Genomic DNA, 13,950 nt, shown 5'->3' with positions numbered 1-13,950 from the left:
GTAAGACTTACTTATCATAAGAACATAAGAACATAAGAAAGGAGGAACACTGCAGCAGGCCTGTTGGCCCATACTAGGCAGGTCCTTTACAATTCATCCCACTAACAAACATTTGACCAACCCAATTTTCAATGCCACCCAAGAAACAAGCTCCGATGTGCAAGTCCCTCTCAAATCCAACCCCTCCCACTCATGTACTTATCCAACCTAAATTTGAAACTACCCAAAGTCCTAGCCTCAATAACCCAACTAGGTAGACTGTTCCCCTCATCAACTACCCTATTTCCAAACCAATACTTTCCTATGTCCTTTCTAAATCTAAACTTATCTAATTTAAATCCATTACTGCGGGTTCTCTCTTGGAGAGATATCCTCAAGACCTTGTTAATATCCCCTTTATTAATACCTATCTTCCACTTATACACTTCGATCAGGTCTCCCCTCATTCTTCGTCTAACAAGTGAATGTAACTTAAGAGTCTTCAATCTTTCTTCATAAGGAAGATTTCTAATGCTATGTATTAATTTAGTCATCCTACGCTGAATGTTTTCTAACGAATTTATGTCCATTCTGTAATATGGAGACCAGAATTGAGCTGCATAATCTAGGTGAGGCCTTACTAATGATGTATAAAGCTGCAGTATGACCTCTGGACTTCTGTTGCTTACACTTCTTGATATAAATCCCAGTAATCTATTTGCCTTATTACGCACGCCTAGGCATTGCTGTCTTGGTTTAAGGTTGCTGCTCACCACAACCCCAAAGTCCCTTTCGCAATCTGTATGGCTAAGTTCTACATTATTTAACTTATAAGTGCTAGGGTTATGGACACTCCCGAGCTTCAGAACCTTGCATTTATCTACATTGAACTGCATCTGCCACTTTTCTGACCAAGAGTAGAGTTTGTCTAAATCTTCCTGAAGTTCCCTAACATCTACGTTTGAATCAATTATCCTACCTATCTTCGTGTCATCGGCGAATTTGCTCATATCACTAGTAATTCCTTCATCAAGATCATTTATATATATTATAAACAACAACGGGCCCAAGACTGATTCCTGTGGAACGCCACTTGTTACTGATCCCCACTCGGATTTAACCCCATTTATGGACACTCTCTGCTTCCTGTCTGTGAGCCATGATTCGATCCACGAGAGCACTCTTCCCCCAATGCCATGAGCTGCTACTTTCTTGAGTGGTGACCTGTACTTTGAGTGCTGACCTGTACTTAACTCTGTGAAGAAGTGTCTTGTTTGCTCCCGTGGACTGAACCAAGATGCCCTCCATCGAGCAACTTTACCAGCAACTTAAGGAAGAATTGAAGGCAGCGAAGATGGAGATACGGCGATTGACCGAGGAAAACAAGAGGATTCGTAGTAGTCCTCCTGTTTCGAGTCCTCAGGTCAAGAAGGGATCGTGGTCAGTGGCTGGACAGCAGGGGACGACGAAGTTGACGATCAAGAAGACGAATGGAAAGCCAGAAACGATGAAGAAGAAAGAGACTGCTGTGGAAACTCCCGTGGAAACCTCCAACGCATTCTCGGTGCTACCCGACGAATGTGAGTCTACTACTGGTATCGTCACGACGAACGACAAGGAAGGTAAGAATATTGTTGTTGTTGGGGATAGCCAGGTTAGATACATGGATAGGGCATTCTGCTTGAAGGACAGGAGTAGGAGACAAAGGGTATGCTTTCCTGGGGCTGGGATGGAGGACATTGTTAGCCGGCTTGACAACATCATGAACGGTAATGGGATCAATCCTATTATTTGCCTCAGTGCTGGAGGCAATGATGTAGGCAAGCGTAGAAGTGAGGATTTAGTTAGAAAGTTCAGGACAGCTATAGACATGATTAGGAAGAAGGGGGGGCGCCCTGTTATATGTGGCATTTTGCCAAGAAGAGGTGTTGGTAATGAATGGTTGTCCAGAGCAATTGGTATTAATTGTTGGCTGGATAAACACTGTAAGGATAATGCAGTACCATTCATTGACAACTGGGACAACTTCTATGGCCGAAATGACATGTATGCCAGGGATGGGGTTCACTTATCCAGGGCAGGTGTGGGTTTTCTTGCTAACTCAGTTGAGGGGGTTGTTAGGACTTTAAACTAGGATTAGTTAGAGGTATGGGTTTAAAAATGATTAATAATGAGTATGGATATATTGACTTATGCTCTGATATTAAGAATCTTTATAGTAACTGTCATGGAGTAACTCTGGGTAATGATAATTTCAGAAATTGTGTAAAAACAAAGATGAATATGAAAAATGTGCAGAAGAAAAAACATATGATGGTATTTTATGCTAACAGTCGAAGTGCAAGAAATAAAATTAATGAACTACGTTTGGTAGCATGTGCTGGGAACTTTGATATCATTGCATTAACTGAAACGTGGTATGATTTAAAGAGTCGGGATATGACTGCTGAGTGTAATATTCAAGGATTTAAGTTATTCAATGTGGATAGATGTAACGGGAAGGGGGGAGGAGTTGCATTGTATGTTCGAGAAAATATTAATTGTTGCATAAAAACAGGTATAAAAATAGATGGAGCAGTAACAGAGTCTGTTTGGGTAGAGTTCGTGGAGGGTCAAGAAAAACTAATTCTAGGTGTAATATACCGACCTCCAGGCTTGGATCACGATAGAGGGAGACTTCTTTGGGACGAAATTGTTAGGGCTTCTGGACACAGTAACGTAGTCATAGTAGGGGATTTTAACTTTAGCCAAATTGACTGGAATTCTTTGACAGGTAATCTAGAGTCCAGTGACTTCATGGAAACAGTTCAGGACTGTTTTCTGAAACAGAGTGTAACTGAACCTACCAGGGGTAATAATTTGCTAGACCTAGTCTTGTCAAATAAGGAAACACTAGTGAATAATCTGGAGATCACTGAAGAGCTTGGCGCAAGTGATCACAAATCCATCACCTTTAGCATTAATTGGGAATGCAAGAATAATGATAATACAGTAAAAATCCCCGATTTTCGTTCTGCCGATTATAATGGACTTAGGGAACATCTGTCTAATCTTGATTGGGGTTATCTAGCTAATGATTTTATTGACGATAATCATACTTATGAATATGAAGGGATCTGCTTTTATGATTGTTTTCTTAATAATGTACACAGTGCCCAGAGTATATACATTCCCCAGAGAGAAATTAGGTCTAATAATAACGATCCCAAATGGGTTAACAGGAGGTTAAAGCATCTATTAGGGGAGAAAAGGGACCCCCAATGCCATGAGCTGCTACTTTCTTCAACAGTCTTTGGTGCGGAACTCTATCAAATGCCTTACTAAAATCTAAGTAAATAATATCAAATTCTTTATCGTGGTCAACAGCCTCAAAAGCTTTACTGAAGAAAGTTAATAAATTAGTTAGACAAGACCGGCCTCTTGTGAATCCATGCTGAGTATCATTAATCAAGCTATGCTTATCGAGATGGCTTCTTATAATTTGAGCTATAATTGACTCTAGTAATTTGCCTACAATTGAGGTCAGGCTTATTGGGCGGTAATTTGACGGTAACGACTTGTCCCCTGTTTTAAAAATAGGAATTGCATTAGCCATCTTCCACATATCAGACACTACACCTGTTTGAAGAGATAAATTAAAAATATTAGTTAATGGTTCACAGACTTCCATTTTGCATTCCTTTAGAACCCTTGAAAAAACCTCATCAGGACCCGGTGACTTATTTTGCTTCAGTTGGTCTATCTGCTTCACAACCATTTCACTAGTGACTGTGATGTTACATAATTTATCTTCTTCTGATCCACTATAAAAATTAATTACCGGGATATTATTAGTGTCTTCCTGTGTAAAAACCGAGAGAAAATAATTATTTAAAATCGAGCACATTTCATTCTCTTTGTCAGTAAGATGCCCATAGTTATTTTTAAGGGGGCCTATCTTATCTCTGACTTTTGTTCTACATACCTGGAAAAAACTTTTTGGGTTAGTTTTAGAATCCCTAGCAACTTTAATTTCATAGTCCCTTTTAGCTTTTCTTATCCCCTTTTTAATGTCCCTCTTAATGTCAATATACTGATTCATAAGATGACCCTCGCCTCTTTTGATACGCCTATAAATTCCTTTCTTATGCCTTAGTAGATATTTCAGCCTATTATTCATCCATTTTGGGTCATTTCTATTTGATCTAATTTCTTTATAAGGGATAAACGTTCTTTGAGCAGCATGTATTATGTTCAGAAAACTGTCATATTGATAGCTCTCTTCGTTACCCCAGTCAACAGATGATAAGTGTTCTCTAAGCCCATCGTAATCTGCTAAGCGAAAATCTGGGACTGTTACTGAGTTATCCCTACTATCATACTTCCATTCAATTCTAAATGTAATTGATTTGTGGTCGCTAGCACCCAGTTCCTCTGAAACTTCTAAATTATTAACAAGGGATTCATTGTTTGCCAGAACTAAGTCAATAAGACCTACCATGGGTTAGTAGAACCTACCATGGGACAGTAGAACCTACCATGGGACAGTAGAACCTACCATGGGTCAGTTGGACCTACTTACTAACCCCTTGTTGCTGTGTCCCATCTCTGAAACATTCTGTGTGTGTGTGTAACGATCTCAGATTTTCGCTTAGCAGATTACAATGAACTTAGAAAACACCTGTCATCTCTGGACTGGAGTAACGAGTAGAGCTCTCAATATGACAGTCTTCTAAACACTATGCATGCTGCCCAAAGAACGTTTATTCCATCTAGAAAAATAAGATTGACCAGAAATTATCCGAAATGGATGAACAATGGAAATAAATGGCATAAAATACCGTATAATGTGATCCTGACTCCATCCTATAAATGCTCACGTACCTTTACCCAGGTAGATCTGTTTGTGACTTGATGAAGTCCACTGTGTGGGCGAAACGTTGCCAATGAAGGATCACATTATACTGCTTAAGTGTTTATATTTCCATGGATGAACGATAAAGTCAAACATCTTTTAGGGCAGAAGAAAGGAATTTAGAGGCGTATCAAAAGAAGTGAAGGGTCATCTTATTAATCAATATATTCACATTAAGAGGAAGGTAAAAATAAAGGGGGATAAGATAAGCTAAACGAGATTATGAAATTAAAGTTGAAATGAAATTTAAATTGATATGGATTCGAAAACAAACCCGAAATGCCTTTTCCAGGTATATGGAAGAAAGGTTAAAATAAGGTTAGGGTCTCTTAAAACAAACTCTAGACAGACTGAAAAATAGTGATACTGACAAGATGTGGGAAAAGACACTTATGTAGTCGGGACATTTATTAGAGGAAACGTTTCGCCACGAGTGACTTCTTCAGTCCTAATACACAGATAACTAAGAACGAGTATATATAAAGTCAGGAGTCTGGTGGACAGCAGCTTACTGGTAACGAGAGTGGAATGTGCCCAATTTAAACAAGAAAATATTTTGCCTTGGTTCTCACACAAGAGAACACAAACGACATTTCTTTAATTTTTGAAAATAAATTATGTAATATCACAATTACTGTGGATATGGTAATAAAACAGGACTGATTAAAGCAGAATAAATCCCCGGGCCCTGATGAACTTTTTTTCATGGGTTCCTAAACAGTGCAAAAATGGAGCTTTGTGAACCATTAACTATCCTTTTTAATATGTCTCTTCAGACAGGTGTAGTGTCTGATATGTGGAAGATGGCTATTGTAATTCCCATTTTTAAAGCAGGGGATTAGTAGTTACCGTCAAATTGTCACCCAATTATCTTAATTGTAGGCAAATTATTAGAGTCAATTATAGCTGACATTATAAGAGGCCATCCCGATAAGCATAATTTGATCTGTGACACTCAGCATGGATTCACGAGGGGCCGTTCCGCTTCCTCATTTGCAAGTTACTTAACTGCTGACAGTAACTTTGAACATAGCCATGTGTGTTGTGTGATGAGGTCTGTTACTGTGGATTATCTTATAGCCTGTGTTCCTTACTATTTAACGTTAATCAGCTAGTGCTATGTCTCAACGTTCTTGTTTCCTCTCAACTAGAACACTGTTGTCATTCTTACATAAGTGGTGAACACAATTGGGTAGCGTATTTACATATCGATTAAAAGATGAAGTACCGAGCCTCTAGCACCCTATATTCCCTGGTAAGAAGGTAAATGATCGCCAACAACTTGAAAGAAATGGATACGAATGTATTCGCTTTCGTTATGACGCCTTGACTGGAGACGTTTCGGTCCTAGGACTGCATTCACTTAGAATCTGTGAAGTCATATAACGCCTCTGAAAATCTCCCACTGTCTCGTGATGTTCAAGTGTTATGGTAGGTTCATGTGCTTGGAATACATCCTTACCCTTTGTTGAGAAATGGCATTACCAGTTAAGTTTAAAGACTTATACTTAACTTAAAAGGACAACTCATCGCCTGCACAGCCGCCCCTGCAGACGAGGTCTAGAAGCTGTCAAAACCATCTCAACATGGGCTGTCAAGAAATATAATTTGTAAGATTATAAATTACCCCTAGGGGGTGTTATGTCAGCATATTTCATTCACTGATGGCTGACAAAATACCTACTTGTGTGGACTCAATGGTCCTCATATCACCGGGGTTTATGATAAGTGACTAATTCACGATTTTATACTCAACTGCGCAGTCAATAGTAGTACATCACGAGTTAGAACACTTACCTGGGTATATGTATCTGACCCGTAATTACGCCCTGATATCCGTTGAGTTGATTGAAGAATAGTGTTCTTTGAAGAATGTCGCACTACACTCTGTTGGATCACAACACTCGTTGTTACACTGTTCATCAATAATTGTTCACACAATATCACTAAGAAGTTGATCACACTTCTCTGTAAGTGTTTATCGTGTTTTGTGAGACACTTTGTCCACACTAACGCACAGATCAGTGTTCTTTGTTGGTTATCCTGGCGTCAGTGTCACTCGCTAGAGTCAAAAGTAATCTGCAAGACGCCACAGCGCTCCATGCCGTCACTGCCCCCAGCACAAAAAAAAAGCTGACCTAGTACTCCTTGCTTCCTTGCCACTTCCTCGATGAAGCAAAGCAGAATGTTTGATTCTTGCTCTCTTAAACATAGACAACAATGTCCATTATCTTTACTATGGTAATAAAGTGGGAGCAGGATTTTCCTTAATTGTCCTGCTAAAGTAAGAGATGCACTGTCTCTTATAAAAATAAACTTTGCAACACTGGACTGCAAGGAGCAGAGGTCATTTGACCATGCATACGGCATCTGTGATCAATTACTCACTCTAGCAGTAAACAAGATACTCGCCCCTTCTGAGAGGGCTTGGCCCCTCAGGGCTGAAAGGGGCTGAAGGGGGCTGAAGGGGGCTGAAGGGGGCTGATACTCCCCTCCTGGAGAAAATTTCTCCACACTGGGGGGTGACGGAGGTTCGCTGCAGGTGAACTATTCATCACTTAACATTAATTTAATTTTCTCACTCGCCACCACTGCTGCTTGTCTTTTCTGAACAGCTTTAGTCTGTGTGGTTTCTGGAGAATCACTAATTTTGTTTTCAACACTGTGTAATTCTAACGGCACTAGTTTATTTATTGTCCGCTTATTCACTACACCTTTGCTCAAAACATCAGCTGTCCTGATGATTCCATTTGCATCAGGATATATGGTCACAATTTTTCCAAGTGGCCATTGGGACCTCGGACCATCATTGTCGATAATCACTATGTCACCAGGTCTTAAGGACTTATGATTTTCAGGAACACCAGCTCCATAGAAGTGTTCTCTCAATGAGGTGAGATAGTCTTCTCGCCAAATTTTCTCCCAATGTTCAATCACTTTATTAAGGTGTTTGAATTTACGTCTGAGTTGCTCAGGTTCGAAATAAGTAGGATCCTCTATGATTTCTTTATCATTCATGGGAGGAACAGGTTCGAGCCTTCTGCCATGGAGTAAATGAGATGGACTTAACACTTCTAAATTGTCCAGATCATCGGTAACATAAGTTAGAGGTCTGTTGTTGACTCTATTTTCTATTTCAGTCACAACTGTACGGAATTCTTCTAAGTCGATTCTTTGACGATGAAGAGTCTTCCTTAAACAACGTTTTACAATGCCGATCATTCTTTCATAAAATCCGCCGTGCCATGGAGATTTAGGAGGAATGTATCTCCAACGACAACTGCGTTGATTCAGCATCTGTTGTACCTCTGGTTGATCAAAGATCTTGCTTATATAAGCAGCACCAGCAACAAAGTTCGTTGCATTGTCTGAAATCATCAGTCTGGGACATGCCCTTCTGGCTGTAAACCTTCTGAATAATTTGATAAAGGTTTCAGCAGACATGTCAGTGGCTACTTCTAGATGTACTGCTCTAGTCGCAGTACAAGTGAACAAACAGATGTACACCTTGATGGGAACTTTGTCAACTGTTTTTGTTAAAATTATTGGTCCAGTGTAATCTACACCTGTCACCTCAAATGGAGTGATATGACAAACTCTTTCAGAGGGATATGGAGGTGGACCTGGATACTGACATACTCGCATATCGTAGTGACGACAAGTAATACAGTCCTTTGTTTGTTTTTTCACACTTTGTCGACCTTGAGGTATCCAGTAGGATTGTCGTATATGACAAAGTGTGTCAGCTACCCCACCATGTAACACGTTACTGTGGGCGTTTTGCACAATCAGTTTTGTTAGCCAATGATTCTTGGGGATCAATATTGGATGTATGGCTTCTTTAGGTAGTGAAGAATTATGAATTCTTCCTCGACATCTTATAATCTTTTCTGAGTCGAGATAAAGTCCTAAAGAATTAATCATGACAGGTTTCTTTGGGGATTTATCTTGTGTTTCTAGAAATTTATATTCTGTAGAGAAAACATCTTTCTGTATTAGTTTCACCCAGTATTTAATGGGTTCAAGATATTCATAATCAGGTTTTATTCCTTTAATGAATTTAAAGACAAGAGCTGTAACTCTTAAGAGTTTACCCAAAGATGAGTATTTAGATCCATCAATGACTATATCTGTTGTGTCTGCAGTATTTACACAACTTATTTCTGCTGTGTTCAAGCAGACTGTTTCTTCTGGCATAATGTGAGCTTTTTGCTGAGGCCAGTTATTTTCATCAGAGAGCCAGTTCGGTCCGTGGAGCCATAATTTATTATCCACAAATTTCTTGAGTGGGACACCACGTGACAACATGTCAGCTGGATTCTCTTGGGTAGAGACGTGGAGAAAGAGATAATCTCTCTGCATCTCTTTTATTTCTGCTACTCTGTTCTGTACATAGACCAGCTTACTCTTATTATTTCTTAACCACTGGAGAACTGCCTCATTATCACTCCAGATCACGGTTTTCTCAATAGTGAGATGATCAAGTACTTTGTTGAGATAGACAGCTAATTTTGTACCTACATAGAGTGCTGTCAGTTCCAATTGTGGTACTGTACTGAAGTAATTAGTGTACTTCCTTCAGCATTACTCATGTAAGCTACAGCGTCATAACCTCTGGTTGACGCATCACAGAACACATGTAATGTGTACTTGTTTCCCTCTTGACCTATTTGTCTGGGAAATTTAATTTGATGAAGTTGTTTAAACTCCTTGGATATTTCATCCCATGCTTGACTCATTTCTAGAGGCAAGTTCTCATCCCATCCAATTTTGAGTTTCCATGCATCTTGCATAAGCATTTTACCCTTTATGGTAATTGGTGAGACGAGTCCTAGAGGATCAAAACATTGTGATACCTCTGACAGTAAACTACGTTTAGTGAGTGTACTGCATGATTTATTGTTTATCTTTTTGAGACTCAGAGTATCTTCCTGTGTGTTCCAATTAAGTCCCAGCATATTGTTGCAATCAGGAATTTCAGTTTCAGGGAAATCTTCTTTGATAAGTTCCCTTAATTGCTTTGAATTTGTATTCCACATCCTTAGAGGCATGTTTGCTTCTTTCATCTCCTTGTTAGCTTCTCTGTATAAGGATTTCAAATCCTCCCGATAGGAGCAGAGGTCATTTGACCACGCATACGGCATCTGTGATCAATTACTCACTCTAGCAGTAAACAAGATACTCGCCCCTTCTGAGAGGGCTTGGCCCCTCAGGGCTGAAAGGGGCTGAAGGGGCTGAAGGGGGCTGATACTCCCCTCCTGGAGAAAATTTCTCCACACCCTTTGCAAGTGTCCCGTAGCTCGGTTGGTAGCGCACTCAGCTCACACACTGAGTGTCCGTGGTTCGATCCCCAGTACGGGTGAAAACACTGGGCATGTTTTCTTACACCTGCTGCTCCTGTTCACCTAGCAACAAACAGGTGCTTGGGTGTTAGCCCACTGGTGTGGGTCGCATCCTGGGGGTAACAGTATACCTCGGGACTGGGTTTTGAAATGAGCTGAGGTAAGATAACAGCTCTTAGTATGTAAAAAATGATTCGTGAAAAAAAAGTATAATGTCTACTCTTTTTGTTGGGGGTTTACAGAGCCACTGACATATTACGCCGTATCGAGCCAATGCTATTTACCCGAGTTTTATTATTGTAGTTGGGCTGAAGGGTTGCGATGATCCAGGGGCAGTATGAGCCTTATCACCAAAGTTCCGGACCACTCTGGACGACTCTTATCGCAGCGAAGCTCTACCAGCGCCTGAGAGAAAAGAAATCTTATGCCCCTGGACGACAAAGTGGACGTCTGGCCCTGAGTTGAAGCCTGTGTCGTCCAATTTATAAGAACAACCTTTAGATGAAATTCTGAAGCAATTTTACGTTGTATCAAGAAGTTGTGGTTCTGGAAATGTTTTTAAAAGTTAGTACGATGTCCGTGTGATAAATGAGAGGGTTCCTGCAAGAGTGTGTGGATCCAGCGCAGCTGAATTATGATTTTTGCTTCAGTATGCAAGCAAGATCCCAAGGTGCATTAGCTTACTCTTAAAGCACTCTGGGTATGTGCGAAGGAGCATTTTCTTCTCGGCTGGCTCAAAAGACATCCAAAAACCGCGCAAGATATCGCGAGGAAGATAAATGCTGCAGCGCCTTCATCTAAAAAGAAAAAAAAATAAAGTTCCATGGAAATGTATCGCAGGAAAATTGCTGAGTAAGAGACATGTGCAACCAATGGGTATATTGTTGAAACGTTTCGTCTATACAGTAGGCTTCTTCAGTCAAATACAGAGACAACAGGTGTAACAGCGAAGATGATGTAATCAGTCCATCAACCATGTAGGTGGTCAGTCCCCAAGGTTGATAGACTGATTACATCATCTTTACTTCGCTGCTACACCTGCTGCCTCTGTATCCGACTGAAGAAGTCTACTGTGTCGGCGAAACGTTTCAACAATAAAGATACCTGACTGCTGCACATGTGTCTTAATCATCAACTTGTCTGTATTTTATACCATTTTCAACATACTCGGGGAAATTGTTTTTGTTTTAACGCAGCGTAATAAAGAGGCGAGCCAACATCTGTCTTCTGAAACACGTATACTGAAGTATGTTGCGGTGGTTAACAGTGGAAGAGTGAAGATCAATCCTGAGTGTAAGCTACTTTATAAACTTTAACAGTGGAAGAGTGAAGATCAATCCTGAGTGTAAGCTACTTTATAAACTTTAACAGTGGAAGAGTGAAGATCAATCCTGAGTGTACGCTACTTTATAAACTTTAACAGTGGAAGAGTGAAGATCAATCCTGAGTGTACGCTACTTTATAAACTTTAACAGTGGAAGAGTGAAGATCAATCCTGAGTGTAGGCTACTTTATAAACTTTAACAGTGGAAGAGTGAAGATCAATCCTGAGTGTAGGCTACTTTATAAACTTTAACAGTGGAAGAGTGAAGATCAATCCTGAGTGTACGCTACTTTATAAACTTTAACAGTGGAAGAGTGAAGATCAATCCTGAGTGTACGCTACTTTATAAACTTTAACAGACACACATACACAATACCTCCAGCATAACTGAACTTGTGCCTACAAATAGATAATTACTGGAACACATCACTTAAGTAAAGATAGTTTATCTATCTGATATTGGTGCCTTTTTATTATGTCCTTGAATTTGTATTGATAAAGCCAATGGATGGCGATACGTCTACAAATAAAGATACCCAGATGTTGCACATGTGTCTAATTCTTCATCTTGTCGGTATTGTATACCTATCATGTACACCATTTTATTAGGCATCCCGTAACTCAATTGGTAGCGCCTTCAGCTCACATACTGAAGGCCCCTGGTTCGATTACCGGTAAGGGTAATCGAACCACGGGATGTCTCACTTGCTGTCTCTGTTCACCTAGCAGTAAGTAGGTACCTGGGTGTTAGTTGACTGTTGTGGGTGGCATCCCAGGGATGGTAGTATACCGCAAAGAGAAACTGGGCTTTGGGCACACACATCTTTAAAGTTACCTAAGTGTTGCACACTTGTCTTATTCACCAAGGTCCCAGGACCGAAATGTATCCAATAAAAACGTGCTAAGTGTATGGCATGTGTTATTTTATTCATTACTGTGTCTGTTCGACACTGTTCTAGGCACAATATCAGATACTCTTTCAACTAACCTAAAGTGCCTGGGCTGAAATGTTCATGTCCCTGCACGGAATTGGTGCAGTTCCTTCTGAGATTCAACCGTATCAACATTCACCTGACTCTTCAAGTCACTATATTCCCTATGTATACTCATGTACTCTCTGTTCAGATAGATCTGTTTGTGACTTGATAAAGTCCACTATGTGGGCGAAACGTTGTCAATAAAAGGATGACATACTGCATCTGTGTTTATTTTTCCATCGTATCGCTATTTTATACCTTTTATCTTCAAATATAAGAATTCTGCTTAGCAGAAATTTAAGACGGGAGTGCAGAAGTGTTGGCAATAAAGCTAATGGAATTCTTGGCTCCATAACAAAAAGAATGAACAATAAAAATCCCAAGGCTACACTACCACTTTATTTTGGTTAGACATGACAACTGGGCGAGTTAGAGATACAAAGCGCGTGTCTCTGCAGACGGAGGATCAAGCTTCCACCACGCCTTGCTCTGAATGACCCACATGGGTTTAGCGCTTAACATGATATTAAAAAAAAATATTAGACATCATTTAGATTACGCTGGTCACTTCTGGTCTCCGTATTACAGGACGGATATTAATACTCTGGAAAATACATACAGAGAAGGACGACGAGGTTGTTTAAATGTATTAGAAAGCTTTATCAATGGTTTATCACGTTAGTAAAGGTTTATCACGGTTTGTAATTGGTTTATCACGCTTAGCAATTGCTTTATCACGCTTTGTGAATGGTTTATCACGCTTCGTAGTGGTTTATCATGGTTTGGAAAGGCTTATTGCGTTTTGTAAATGATTGATGACGCTTTTTCAAGTCTTTTACAATGGCACCTTCTTTTTTACAGATGTTCTTTCATTATTATTATTATCATAACCAAGCGATAAACCCGTAAGGGTCGAATGTTTTAGGAATGTACGTTTGAGTAATATTTAAAAAAAAAACAGCATGAAAAACCTCCCAAAATATTTTTTATGTGCTTATTGCACGCCATAAACCACAGTTTGTGTGTGTGTGTTTTCTATCGGCAATGTTTTTGTCGTGAAATTAACTTTTATGGTTCAATTGGTTAGTTGCTCACGTCATTTAAACCCTGAATTGTTGCCAGTTGAATTCGATGCTTGTTCAGGACTGTTAGTTTGAGCCGGACCAAAACTGCCGCTAACCCGGGATGTAATATACTGTGACCACCACCATGGCTTCAACACTAATTGATTTTTATATAAATCCCGTATAGAAATCTTGAGCCTTTTATTATTATTATTATTATTATTATTATTATTATTATTATTATTATTATTATTATTATTATTATTATTATTGCTATTATTATTATTATTATTATTATTATTATTATTATTATTATTATTATTATTATTGTTCAATACATGAATATAGTTCTTGACATGAGTAAGACACA

The sequence above is a fragment of the Cherax quadricarinatus genome, chromosome 7 (genome assembly GCF_038502225.1).
Source record: "Cherax quadricarinatus isolate ZL_2023a chromosome 7, ASM3850222v1, whole genome shotgun sequence".
Lineage (NCBI taxonomy): Eukaryota > Metazoa > Arthropoda > Malacostraca > Decapoda > Parastacidae > Cherax > Cherax quadricarinatus.
The sequence above is the reverse complement of the archived record's forward strand: the minus strand, read 5'-3'. Positions refer to the sequence as shown.